The sequence below is a fragment of the Varroa destructor genome, unplaced genomic scaffold (assembly GCF_002443255.2).
Source record: "Varroa destructor unplaced genomic scaffold, Vdes_3.0 BEIS01000005.1, whole genome shotgun sequence".
Classification (NCBI taxonomy): Eukaryota; Metazoa; Arthropoda; class Arachnida; order Mesostigmata; family Varroidae; genus Varroa; species Varroa destructor.
This window is the reverse complement of record NW_019211458.1, coordinates 29,892,619-29,907,847: the sequence shown is the minus strand read 5'-3', so window position 1 is coordinate 29,907,847 and position 15,229 is coordinate 29,892,619. Positions and strand designations below refer to the sequence as shown.

At 40.8% G+C, this 15,229-nt stretch overlaps 1 long non-coding RNA gene across 1 annotated transcript in view; it reads right to left on the bottom strand.

Annotated features, from left to right (window-relative positions):
- The window catches only part of LOC111250891 (uncharacterized), a 46,908-nt gene that overhangs the window by 20,981 nt on the left and 10,698 nt on the right, over nt 1–15,229 (bottom strand). The gene's annotated exons all lie outside the window — the stretch shown is intronic.

Genomic DNA, 15,229 nt, shown 5'->3' with positions numbered 1-15,229 from the left:
GATACGTTCCACTGAAGTAATTCGTGGAAAACGACCCTCTAAACCAGAGTCGCCATAAACATGAGGTTAGCAGGCAAACGCTACAAGCAAAAGGTCGCAAATCTTCATGGATGACTTCTTACGGTCACCGTTCGAGTTGATAGTACGAGTACAGATTAACTTTTCGCTATCAACTTTTCATCACTCAGACTAACAAGAGATAATAAAAGTTTCAGTTAAATAGAAACTAAAAATTGACCAAATTAAAATGCAGCGATCGTACGTTCAACAACGGCTAAGCTACAGAAAATTGAAAAAATTATCCTACACAAGTGTAAGTGGCTTTTAGTCATAGAGGATCTGGTCAGTCCGATAAGTGAAAACCAGTATATAGTTGTTACGTTTCTCACAATTTAATTGTTCGGGCTATTTTATTTAGAGCTTGATACATAAGTCAATCTGACGTAGCAGCAAAGGTTGCTTACTAAAACTACTTAACTGGAAGCATTTTTAATGAGTTTAAATCACTCGAATTGATCTAATTGTGTATGAAATACCTAGTCTTTCGATAGCAATTAAATGAATAAAATATAAATAAAATTAAAATTTGTAGTTAGCTAGATATGACTATAATGACTAAGATGTATCGTAAGGTGTATATATATATACAGGGTAAGTCATTTAAGTCCAGACAAGGCTACTTGCCATAACATGCGTCCGGTCACTCGCTATTTTCAGCATCAGATGAACCCCAAAGTTCTTTCTCAAATAGATTAATTAACTTGTCGTGGTGAAAAATACAGCATCGTTTACACAGTCGAGACCAGTTATTATTTTGATTATTACTAATATGTTTACGCGGGACGGGTTCCCCATTGAAAACCTAGACTTCTTTTTTTTCTTTGAAATCGACGGCCTTTATTATTACTAGTTATCGTGGGTTCTGAAAAATTGAGGAAAATTTCCAGGTGGCAAAACGGTAAATTTTCGATAGAATCTAGATTTATAGGACTCGAAAATTGATGAAACCGGCCCAAAACGCTATACAGTTGATACATCTAAATGTTTCATAGACTGCCATCTTCACGTGCAGAATATTAATTGCTCATTTCTCGGGTAGGCACCAACGATTAGTTCTTTTTGAGACTTTTGCACCTTTTGTACTAAGTAGTCGTTGTGTACCTTCGCATTTTTGGGTTTCTTGGCCTCTTTTCAGCTCCAAATTTAATTCCGTTACAATCTTTTTTTTTAGGCTAATTTAGATTTACGGATATTGGTTAACGCACGCTTACTATTTAAAAGTTATTAACATATTAAAATGGAATATTTTGGAATTAACTAGTAGTTAATGCCTTGTATTGAAGATGGCGCATTCAAAGAATCTTGATTAAATATCCAATGTTTTCGAGCTTTTTTGGCAAACATAATTCACTAATTTCTATAGAAGTATGCACCATTTTTATCTATCACATTTTATCGTTTGGATGATAACTTTTATTCGACTGTTATCGATGTGAGGAGAACAAGATCTTTATGAAGATTTTTGTGAGCCTTTTTAAGATTCTTTTTTTTTTTTGAGTTAATTTTGATGTTATGTTGGGATTTGAACAAATTTTCCACTGAAAATATTTTGAAGTCGTTAATACGCAATCATTAATTTACTTTAAAATGGTATCTCTCCTGTTTAGTGGCATTTATTGTAGGTCTGCAAGGTCTGTAGGTAGAAAATCTAATTTTTACTACAAGTCATAATTCGATGCAAAAATAAGTCATTGTTGCAACACAGGAGCAAAGGGAAGCAAGCGTCTTAATGACTGAACCGAGATGAACCAAATGTGGCATTTTTACATACATATATTAAACGCAGAAAGTATATATATATATACACCTCTATTCAGTTTTCAATGTGACAGCATGGTCTAGTACAGACGATAAACATATCCTCATCTGAGCGATATACCCTCATAAAATGCATCAAAAATAAAATATGCGAACCAAACGCTTATTTTTCAGTTATTCAACTACGCATTAGATTATCTCTTTCATCGTTGTCCTCTAACTAAATAAGTACGCTGTCGTTGCTAAAACATTACTTTAACGAACTTCTGATTTCGTTAGCGCTAACAGTTACCACCATCTTGTAAGTTGTGTCTTCATAGCCAACGAAACCTCAACGATGAAGGCGTCAAAGCAATAGTCGACTGAAGACTTTTACCCAGTTAAACCCAGTTTCTCTGCAGAATCTTAAATCGCTGCTGGCGAATGTCGAAGTTATGGATCAGTTCAGGTAATCGCGGTGGCGTTTGTAGGTGCAAAATGGGCCAAGGGTGTCAGGTTTTAGCGTAAGGTCCACCCCGCTAATCAGCGGCATTTCAGAAAAGATCTGTTCATCGCCCGCTGACATTTTCAGCCCTTATTACGCGTAACCCTAATTGGCCTAAACTGACCTGGCAAGGGCCGTCCAGGCGTTAGATGGCTAGATAAACGCGTCTTCAATCAGCACGATTCCAAATCTTAAGGACTCGAACAAACCGGCAAATGTGAAGTTAGGAAGTTTCAGGAAGCATATTTTCGTTGAAGCTTTTATCCATGATACGCTATACGGGCGTAACTCACTTAGCCTTTAAGCTTTATACAACATGTCTGGGAGCACTTAGAGCCCAGGGCGCCGCAAAAGATCTGAACTGGATCTTCCAATGGGATGATAAATGTGACCATAAGAAAAGGTAAATTAATTTTACGTGAGTCCAGACAAAACGTTGGGTTGACCAATTTCTCCCAATAGATATTTTCAAGCTACCAAAGACCACTGAATACACGAACATTTATAATAGATTTTTAGCCCAGTATAAAGGCATTTTTTTCAACTGTTAAAATACTGCCTGATCCGCTGAAAAATTTGCCAAGAGTCCCTGATTTCTCCTGACTTCAACAGCCGCCTATAGTAGTTACTAAAAATACCCATAACGCAGTAACATTTTTCGATGACACTTTAAAAAAGCAATTAGATGACTCAAAAAACGTAAATAATTTTCAGACATCAGCATATGATACGAGCTTATAAAGGTCCTTTCATATGGTAATAGTATCAGCTTTGACTGAATGTAGCAAGAATTAAGCAAAGACAGTGGTGAAATGGTTGAAATATGTAGAAATGATTGTCTCAAGGTTGACACTTAATGGTCCATAAATGAGAGCAGGAAAGAAACGGATGCGTTCATCGATGTAATTTTATCAATATTTAATATTAATAATAATAAAAATCTTAAGTAGCTGCTGAGCAGATAGAAGCTTAACTTTGTTTGTGTATATTTGACAAGATATATATACTTATTTTATAAAACGATCACACGTTTTCGTTTGGGCCGTTTTGAGACGATGCCACCATTCCCCTAAGGAGCGTCTACTTATAAGCGGTAACAAACTCCTATAGCGCAGTATACAGGAAGTTGATTCCATTTGAATCTTCCGTATTTTTTTGAGCATCATTGTTTAGTTACAATATGATTATCTAATTGTGCTTTAGGTTAATGTTCACATGTTTCTGTCTTCGCTTGTCTGTCTGGTTGGGAGTCGTTGATTGCTATAAGATTGCTAAAGTCTTGTTGTCAAACTGCTAGCCTCCGCCCCCCAAAGGGTCGTTATCACTAGCGCCTGTTTTCAAATAGATATCTCTAGCGATCGTAGTCGTGAGGTGACCAAATCGTGACCTTGAGCTTGTAGCCCTAATGAACGCCTTCCTTACTAAACCTTCTTTAGTATAGTACACATGCTCTCGATCGCGTTCCTTTTCAGGTTTCGGAGCCATCATCTCTCATATATGTATATATGCATATCAGCACGAGCCATACATCTAACTTGTAAAAATAAGACAGTTCCGTACAGACACTCAACAAGGATGATATCTCCGATGCTACAGTGACTACTACTTCAACTAGTTTAAATTGAGTAACAAGCCGTTAGCTCGTTCAGATAGGGTCAGGACATTTGAAATTGCGGCCACGAAACTCATTCACTATTCTACCCTGTTCTACGGCGGTAAATTTCAAACATTTTCTTGCTTTAGCCGGTTCCGACGTCAGTCAAATTCGCACCCACCGTCGGCCGCCCTCCTTCTGATAGTAATATTAGCGTTACAGTTACGGTAACGTAAATGCGATTCAAGGAGATAAGCTGTTCGCCTTCGCTTACTGAGTGCTTCAGTCGTTATTATTTTCGTAGAAATTTACAACAAGAAAATAACATAGAGCACCCATAGTATCGAACCGTGAATTGTTCAGTGTCTTGAAAAGCCTATTCCACGACGTATCGTTCCGTTGAAGTATCACAGATACAGCATAATACCAATGACCGCCATGTTGGATTGGTTTTATATCAGGTGTGGAGGTGCAGGTTACGATTAAGAGGCAATTGTCTATGGAGCATAACGGTTTTGTCGCAGTGATGCGAGAAGCCTATAACGGGCTCGTTTTAGCCTAATTATTGTAGTTCACAAACCAGCTTCAAAGGGAAAAGGGAGAGAGACATAAAAATACGAAATTTTCGTGCGCGTCAATGAAGTTATTTTTGACTCTGCTAACGGATGATGTGCTATCTAATCCACATGCTTGTTATCTCTAACACTTTGCCTTTGGACGTGGGCTATTATCAATAGATTATATAAAATTCAATTGTATGTGATGTATATATACGTATATAGTGATATAATTGCGCTATCCGGCTTACAGCGATCTAACTCTAACAGCTAAGAAGTTATCGAGCTGTTTATTAGGGCAAAATATCGGTTGATATAGATTTCAGCACCTACATTTTTTAGTCGTATTCAATGCATCAACATTAAGAAGCAGACAATTAGGATAAATTCCTAGCGATGTGTCCCAGAACAATTTCGAATACGCAAATTGACAAACTAGATAAACCCTCTGTATCAGGTAGGATATAAATCATAGAAATTATTATAGTGGGTGTCTAATTGTTACATAATCTACTAACTAGAATTATTCGACGCATAAGCCACCGTCAAATTCAATAACTTAGTAATAAGCTAGGCTTAAATGTCAAGATTTTTTTCAATCTGCATTACGAGACAAGACTGGGGAGTATGCATCATTGAATCTTCGTTGGTTTCAGTGCTGACAACTCGTGGTCGAGATATCTCTGCAACTTATTTTTTTTAGGCCCATATTCTCATAAAATATCCTAAGTCTGTCCGCATCTACTCTGGCAGAGTGTATGCGGAGCATTTCAAACAAACGGTATCGGACGCTAAAGATCTGCTTATTTAGACGTGTCCTAGTAGTAAAAAGCACACAGGTATGACGAATTAGATCTCTTGATCTTCACATATTTCATGATGCTTGAATCGTAAGAAAATCAAGATTCGCAGTGCGCGACAGTTTTTCTACTTACGCCTTCGAGGTTGTCGGTCAACAAACGAAAAGTACAACTTACTCAAAGCTGATTGTGCATCGATCGATGTAACTTAGCATCCCTTGCGTTCTTCAGATAGTAATAGTCATATGGGAGCAGCCCGTGCCGGAGATCTTTTGCTCTGAATATCGCAGACATTCACTCGGCTGACCACATCGAAGTAGATTTCAAATATGCTTCAAACCTGTATGTTAAGCGTTTCTTTTTGTGACTCACAGGATACTCACACAAATACACGTCCAAACGAATTTCTCCTGACGGGACGTCGGCCGTAATCAAACGACAAATGAAAAGCGCGATGATCAATCTTAATCGATTCGAAAAGTATCGAAACAATTTCACGCCCGTCTAATGGACTGGGTCGGTCCGATGGCCAAACAGCAAATGGACACTTTAAGTCACAACTATTTATTGGGTTTCACATCGCATTCATACTGTGGTCACTCTGACAACACGAAATGCCTCAGTGATATTTTCGTAAATAACCTTTCGTGCTGAGCGGATGCCGACTATAGTCTGGTTCATCTGTTCCCTTGGTATTGGGTGCGCCTGTTTCCGCGGCAGGATTTCTTTTTTTTTTTTTGATAACTGGCAAAACTTCAACTAGAGAAAAGGAGGTTACAACCAGATGAACATGAAGGAGGAGACACTTCGAAGTTCTATTTACGGCTATCACATCAAACGATGCTGGATAGCGAGGCAATCGTTATAACGGTGCTATTCCTTGCCTGTGCGCGGTCTAATTTTAGAAAAACGTTTTAAGCGCAATAGTAATACCGCAGCCTTGTCACTTAATAACCATGTCTATCGTAGTGATTCTGATACAGGTCAAGTTGACAGGATCTGCCGATAGGCAATATTTTCAGGGTGTCGGTGGGCATCACTCCGGAGTTGCGTCGACCTGCTGCTGGTTATCCGTCGGCATTGATTCGAAAACCCTCTGATTTATAGTTCCCGTTTCCAAGTAACTCGCAGAAACAGTTGAGCCACATCGAGGTGCTGTTGCAATAGGGGTAACAGTATACAACAACGACATCGGTAAGGTTCGCGACTTTAGCACGCAGTCCATTGACCCGCCATTCGCTCTAAAGGGGTACAGAGACAAAGCGACATATGCATAGCTTAGGCCACAGGGATTGGAGACGGAACAGGACTGAACCCTCTGAACGTCGCCCACCGCTGAGGTATATAGATCACCCTTTTGCGCCGTCCTGTGTTAACCGTTTTTAGGCAGCACAATTGGTTCCCATTGTAGCAGTGGTTCGTTGAAGTCACTTGAGCTCGACTGAGAAAGAGGACGAGGAACTGAAAAAAGACGCCGATGAACTTTCTAAACTCAGCGCCCTTCAGGTCAAAGATGATGGGGTTAGGTTCTACTGCTCTAGGTGCATCTGTAGATGCAACAGGCAATTTGGGACAAGTTGTCCTAGTCAAAGCGGAGACAGATCGGCAGGCCGATCATTACGAGCGACTCTATGCGTGTCTACATTGGTCGCTAAGGGAATCTGCTACGCGTATTTTTCAAGAAAAGCTCAACTATGTAATACAGTATTACCTGAAACGCTTATATATATATATATATATATATATATATATGCATCTAATGGTTCCATTAGTTAGGTAATGCTGAAATGAAATCCTAGCCAGAAACATTCATATTTAATTGTCTCTAGACGTCCTATGCGCAAACCAATTCCTTTTTTTGTACCTTGTTTACATAGTTTAAGCTTTACATGTGTGGAGAGTGAATGATTAACACGATTGAGCGAAGTAAGTAGATTCTCAATATAATTGCTTCTTTCATTCCACATGTACGACGTATTAGCTACGCATTTTTTTTTTTATTTTACATCCATCTGTCTGCAGGTGAAACGATCGTTGTAGAAACAAGAAATATGTGTTTTTTTTTTCCGCAACATTCATACGGCTTAACTTACTTATCGCTAGTTATCTATGATGCTTCCATTTTGCCCTCGCTTCCCTTGTATTACTTGTTCTTGGCTCACTCAATCCTAGGTGACATAACAGTGTTGGTATTGACGGACTGAGAGAATCGTATCAATGATACGGAGGGACAAATTTGCACTCCCCGTATTTTTTTCTGACTGGTCCCAGAATCGATCAGTGACTCACCCAGCATTATAATAGACGCCTAATGACATGATAGGGTTTCTCGTTTTGATATAGCAAAACCCGAATCGTTGTGGTGAGGTCAACAGTGGCTGTGTAAGGACCTGAAACGCAGTGCTTCTGGCTTATGGGAAGAAAGAACTCAAATAGGAAAAAGTTTTTGCTAGCGATATCTGAATCGCCTAGCACTGCGGCTGTGTTGTAGAGTATCGCACACTTGATTTTTTTCCTAAATTCACTTAACCCATCTTGTGGTTGTTAATAGTTCTAAGAGATAGCTGGGACAAAATTATTTAGTTTTTATACGTAAATTATTATGCACCGTTGTTAAATAAATCACTGCCGACGAAATGTACAATTTACACTTACACATCTCTTGATCCTTTGATTTTAAAACCTTATTAATTAAAAAATCGATTAAAAAAATTAGCTTACGTAGCAGTTATGTACGATACATAATAACAGAGATATCAACATATAATAAACACTTCGTTAAATTTTTATTTTTCTTATATCGTTAATTCAATAAAAAGACAACAATCTAATGTTTCTATATGATAACGAAGTAACATATAATAACACGGAGTTGAGGCATATGACCCCATCCAGATGTAACCTACTTACAAATAGATCTTTATATATATATATATTGTTTGCATACTGTGTTTCTCATAATACCTTCTAGTAACAGTTTATTTTCTATTTAATTATTTTCTTGTACGTTTGCTATAACCCCGTCCCTTGTCATATATGGTCTTCTTTTTCTGCTTGAAGTGCGTCTAGTGTTTACGCAATAGTATCCGTATGCACATAGCGTATTTCGAGTTTCTATCTGTGGAACATAGATAATCACCCCTTGGGTTTATGGTAAGCAAGCCACAGCCCTGAAAGCACTGTCTACGTATATAATTCATGTGTGGTCAGGTAAAATAAAAAGGGAACGTCCGAACAGGTAATCGAAGCCACTATACCAACAAAAGCAGACCGCAAGAATTCAACGTTAATGAACCCGGATCAACGACGGACGCCTCCCGCGGCGTGTTTTCTCAATCATTATTTTTGCCACCGTGTCATCGACAGCAACACTGTCTGTAGGAGTTTGTCGTTTCCTTCGATTTTTTTTTTTGTTTTGATATTAAACAAATCCTTCATGCTTGATGGACACGACAGGCTGGCAGGCTCTGCTTGGGCTAGAAAAATCGGGGGTTCGCCCCGACTGCTCATCGATGAGGTGAGATGTTATCTCGAACTTCGACACATCAATCGACAATGGGTGTAGATCAATGAGAAAATTGTTTACATTGGTATGTGCTTGATCGAGGCTGTTGAGCCGAGAGACCCAAGCGATGACGGCGCCCCGTCGAGCTTCTGGGGGAGCTCTGAACGATGGTATACAACAGCAAAGACTGTCCTTCCGCATCAACAACTAAACTGCAGACGGATCAAGTACGAACAAACAGCAACTTAAATCCAGTCCGTCCAAAACCTGGAGATGAGACGAGGGCGAAAGAACAGGGGGCGAGATATAGGGACATCGTTAATACGTTAAACGGTTACAACATACTTGTAGCCCCTGGTAACTGTTTGTCTGCATGCGGAAGGGGCGAGTGCTGTGATAACACTAGCACAAAACAATGATCTCAATTTTTAGATAGAAAAATTGAAAATTAGACAGAAGACCGCCACGGTACATTTGTTGGCTAGGCATTATAGATATAGATAAATGCGAATCCGACTTTATAGAGTCGTTTACATCTAATGTATCCTTATATATTAAAGGTGCGTTAACATAAATACATAGGAGATAAATTCGTAAGCACTGATTAATATTTCGACAGTAAATTATCGTACGTTTAGTAGAAAATCTGCTGCAACCAATATAGATATGTGAGCTTTGATGATGCATTATCTAATGAGATATTGGCCAGAGACTGATCGGTTCAGATCAATTGAACGATGTATTAGCGAACCGTGAAAAAATGGTCGACTCTGAATAGGACGGTCTTGTTCCGACATTTTGCAAAACTTGTTTGCGAACAAAAAAACCGGTGCTCACTCGAAGTTCATCGTACGTACAGTATATCAACGCTGACCGTCAAACGGCATGGGAACATTCAGTTTTTATCTGTATATGACAAATACGACGAATTAAACGTTCAGCTTAGGGGTGCAGCTGTATTCAGTAGTCGAACCGTACTGTTGTGATACAAGTTAGGCATAGGATTCTACGCGAAAACTAAATGTGTCATCTACGATATGCAAGTACCCTTATCTATTAAGGGAGACAGCTTTCATATATCGCCAAAAAAAAAGCTCCAGAATATTCCCATAGCCAAACACTGCCCCTAAGGGAAGATTTGCACAGAAATAAGACCAACTGGGAACATAAAACCCCGTGCGGGTGAACACATAGGAATGGACTATTTGTATTATAACTCAATGAAATTTCAAGCGCGCCTTGAAACCTGAAGTTAGCTATTGAGCGTCAGTTTAATAGCCGTCTCAAATCTCAAAACCTTCAAACTTTTCTAGGTAAAGGACTTCCGCTAATTTTTACGGAGACATGACTGGCTGTCGTGTACTCAGACAGATTAGGAACGCGCTTGAATGTAATTCAAAGTGTTCATTGAACCTGACCTTAACCCCTTGTGCGACAAACTCACCAAACCCGACAGGCTATTTAGATTTCAGCCCTTCTATCGCCGATGAAGACGATAACTCGGGATGCGGGGGTGTTCGTGTGGTTTCCTCTCAAATGAGCCCTAGTTACTATAAAATGCCAACATGGCACTATAAGAGACAGGGTGATTCAGAGTTGTCCCCGTTCCACACCATAACCTCGAGCTCGTAGGCGTGGCGGGTTCAGTCTCTCTTAGGTCGTTCCCGGATACGAACCGCTCTGACCGATAGGCAGAAGGACTGAACGAGAGATCTCCACACTCATTCGGATTCCTTCCGACTATAGCACGTGTCTAAAAATTGAATCATGTTAAGATCTAATCTGCAACATTCGAATCGTCCACTAAACCATCAACTGTGCAAGTGAAGTAGGCGGATATCGTATCTACGCCGGCGTCTGACGGACTTCGGCGGAGAATGCTGAAGAATATGGGCAAACACAGATTGACATTATGATCGAAAAACCGCAAGTGCTCAGAAACATTCGCTTAGCGGACAGTAGCTACTAGGAATACGATGCAACGTAAAAGAATTCTATAATATATAGTAGTAAGGACCGTTGTAATCACCTGAAGCAGAAATAGTCATTTTATCATTATTAGAACAGACGTGAAATACCCCGCTGAAATTAGGTTTCATGTATTCACTAGTACTCGAAAACAGCAAAGCCTAGTATTATATAGCTCGCCCATTTTTGAGCCTGCTGTATCGGCCACGGTCTGCTCACGCTGTACCAAGCAATAATGCTGTTCTCAGGACTCTTGAATTATTTCTATTCATCATGCAGTCATGCTTCACACGACAGGTGTGGTGTAAAAACGTCATCTAGCTACCGTAGACCCGCTCACGTCGCATTCCATAATACTACTATCAATATGTACAAGCACATATTCTCTATAGTTGCTCTTTTATTATCATCGAATTGAAGCGCCTACTACGTCTGTTTCCTACTCAATCTACCCCGATAGATTTCGTCGGGCAGAGCCAGCCATATATTTATATCAGCGACGAAGTTCAAGAACGAGACATCGCTAAACTGTAATACGTTCGTTCAGCCTCAGACGGAGTCGTCGTTTCGTCCGATCCTGGATATCGATGTTCCTGGTACTAATCACATCCTCTCTCGGTCATCTCTTCATCCTGTTTCATCTCTGAATACGAGTTGTAGCAGGGTTGTTTGGGGGTCCTTTCAAGTCAAACTCAAAAAAGGAACAGCCAAGCAGCTGACCGAAACAAAAGCCACGAGGGAGACATCCAGTATCGTTGATACATTCTACAAGCTTAGCAGCGCCCGCTTCTTTACTAACGGGAACGCCGTCGGAAGGAGCCACGATCGCTGGCCACTGACGTCAACCTCTCCCAGAGCAACGGATCCGTGAGTGAGAACGCGTTCGTCTGGCGTGTTGATGTTGGTGTTAACGCGCTGATGTGGTTCAATTTCGCGGTTTTGGGCCCGGTCTGACCAGGTCGAGGTGATTCCAGGTTGTCTGATTTCACCCACGGAACGGATGAGCAGACGAGCACATGGGTGACCCTTATGCTCTACCCGACGGATTGGAACCGCCCCTATTTAATGTTATCCGCAGACAACAGAACGGCGAACAGAGTGCGAGGTTAAGTGAACTTGACATCGCCCGAATGGATCATCCGTAAACGGCTCAGATCAGGGCCATCGGATTGGGTCGAATCTGCCGTATCGGTCAAACGGTATCAGTCGTCTGGGCTTGTTTGGCCATTGCTAAAAAGAAGCTTCTGTTCGGTTAGTGCCCCCGTTAGTAACTGCGATCATGTCTCGATTTTACTACTACTGCTACCGCTGCTGCTGCTGCTGCCGCTGCCGCCGCTGTCGACGGCGCGGTTCCTGGATAACCTCATCCTTTAATAGTTGTTAGTCCTCTTATAGTGAAATGAAATGATGAGAAATCTCACATGTGCCGGTCATACACAAGTAGGATTGACTGGGCTAGGCTGCTCTACTGGCTCTAGGATTAGACTTATAAAATGAGGAAACTACTATAAAATATTATATTTGTTTGAAGTTTATATAGTTCTGAAAAAATCTGTCTTTGAGAACCATGTGAAGTGGTCATGTGCACGTTATATGTACACGTAACATTCAATTCAAAGTTAACGAAAGGATCGGTTTAGAAAAATGTTATCCTATTTGTTCATGAAGCCTTAATAAATAGAAGTCCTGCTGAATAATTACTAATTAAGAATCATCGTCATCATTGCAGTAACATAAAAAACTATTTTCATTAGGATTCCGTCAATTTGCGTTGAATTGTATAATAATAATGTATAAGAGAATAAAATCTACTAGCAAACAACAAAGCTTGTACGTACGAGTGTGCACAATATGCACGTTCTGCATTGGCCGTACTACACGAATACATCTAGAGTATATGTGACGCGCTCGTTGTTAGTAGAACCTCTCGAATAAAAGCACCCATTTACTGGTACTGAAACTAGAAGTGTTTTTTTTTCAAAATATCCAATAGCAAAAGGAATTCGAAACAACGTATTAATGTTACAGCCTGCATTTAGCGTATACAAACCTCCACAATAAAATTTCCGTACCAAGAAAAGGCAGAAGGCACAAAAAGCAGTATTTCTTTATACAGTCCTTCCCTCTCACCGCAGTGTGTCCTTTACAGACTTGCACTGTATCGTCGGACATTTAAAGGTCGCACTCTGGGCGGCCAAGATGAAGCGAAAATTTTATCTACCTTCCCGTCTGAGCCACTCATTTTTCAGCGCACTCCTTCGTAAAGGAATTGGCAAGCTGTAGTTTCGCAATGCACTCACGCTTACTTCCGCCCTGGGACAATTCATCGCCAGCCCATGTTGTCATTGCTGGCCTAGTAAAATACAACGCCCTTAACATGCACAAAATGACTCGGGTTTGAGTACAGGTCGTGCAGCCCGCGATGTCCAGTCGTTCGTTGATTGTGTCGATCTACTGTTGATTGAACTGGTGGGCTGACGGCTTTCGACCTGTCGTATTTCAGTCCGTAGCCCTCACGCGACCTGAGGTCCTGGCGCTCGTCTATGCTCGTTTCTTGTGAGTACACTGTAATAAACCACGACGTCGAGCTACTTGAGTAGTACCTTTCAAGACGGTCGTATCGGCGGACTCATTGTAGAATAAACGCGCTCGTGACTTCTTCGATTGTAGTTACTGTTAAATGCTTCGGACTAGAAGCAGAAAATGTAGAGTGGGGGGTTGGGAGCAATGCAACAGCTCTAACACTGGTTTTACAAAGCTTGGAGAACAACTCGGAGTCCATGATACTCAACTCCGCTCTGCCCTTGTTCAGTGCTCTAAAGTTCGCGAAATTCGCACAGGAAGCCACGTCAATATAAATAGCCGTGGGGTTAGGAGCAGTACAAAGCACAAACACAAACAACAATAACAACAAGAGGGGCAAATACAGTGACAGATTTAGGTCCTATAACAACACAGAAAAGAAAAAATAACTCAAGTAGAAAAGCCATCGCATTTTTAGCCGTTTTAAGAATGAAAAAGGGGCTGGCTGTACATTTACTGTGAGAACGGGGGTTGCCCGTACACTCAGAGCCATCCATGACAGCACTAAGCTTGCACACTAACTGGCTTATAGAAGACTGGTCGTATCGATTGACTTGTAGTGCCTACCCTCTTTCAATGAGTACTATCGCTATTATCTACACAAAAGAGACGTCTAAAGAAAAAGAGCTAGGGTAAGCAAAAGAAGCCGGTGTTTGCTGTTTGCTTTGAACTCTGGCTGACAGTGAGCAGGGGACGCGATCGATGTTGATCGTAACTATTACAGATCGAAGTGAATATCACTAAACGAGCGTGACTAGTGAATCTATAAGCAGTCGAAGTAGATGAGTTAAACCTAATGTTACGCGTTTTTCAACTTCTCTTTATTCCTGTTCTCGTTTAAGGCACACTCAATTTGACCATATTTAAACGGCACGGAAAACAGAGATGTAAGGTGGCGCAAGCCACTTCAGTGAGGGTCCTCACTCGAGTGAGCAGAGACGCTTTGTTGGCGATCTGCTATTGACTAAACGCTCTGTTTGATTAAGCGTTCCCATCGTGTTCACGATCATGAAGTAGCAATACTAGGAACGCAGCCAATGTTGATTTTGTTCAGATTGATATTGTACGCCATAGCTGTGTTCAGTATTTCCGTGCATATCGACAAAAATCATGCGACCAGAAAGCATGCCTCACTGGCCACAGAACGTGTTCACACTTTAACAAACTGCATGCATATACTGCAGCTGCACAAAAACGTCCTGTTACCCGTCATGCAATGGAAGTGCTTGGTGTCCTTCAAGCGGGCGCGATAGAGAGCGTCCTTGATGAATAAAAGGAGAGCCCTTTACTACATTCAAACAGGTAGGCCCTCCAAAATGTCACTCGGAGTCCGGACAAATTTCGGCTTGTATTGGGCAGGAAAGATGGTAATTCGGCGGAACATGTTATCGAGCTCAGAAGATAACCACCACGCCACGGACTAGCCCTGCCTATAACGTCCCAATGGCGCTACTGCAGTATTTGGTCGAAAACTACTTCGTGCACTAGATTTAGACTCCGGGAAAAATTGAGCAATCGGCGCCATCTCTCTTCAGGGCCTTTCTCCGACATTTCTTATGTCGCGTGAATCAGTTTGCACGATGTGGATTTTTTAGACAGTCGATAATAGGCATTTTTCCAATATTGTTTTTTGTGAAAAAGATCATCATGTCCGTCTTGAACAGAATCTCACATGGTAACCGTTGCATAGACAAGCCAATGCATACAGGCATTTCAACCTATTATCCCAGTGAGCTCTTTCTGTAAAAGAAATACGGATACTATTGCTTTTAGTTATATAGGTCTTTCGATGACAATAAAACATTTTTTTGATTGCAACGGAGCTGAGTGGGCGTTTATTATAGTACCATACAGTTCTCAGTCAGTCCTTGACGGCACTAGCCAGTTTGGCTGTCCCGATACGTTGGCATTCGCTGCATC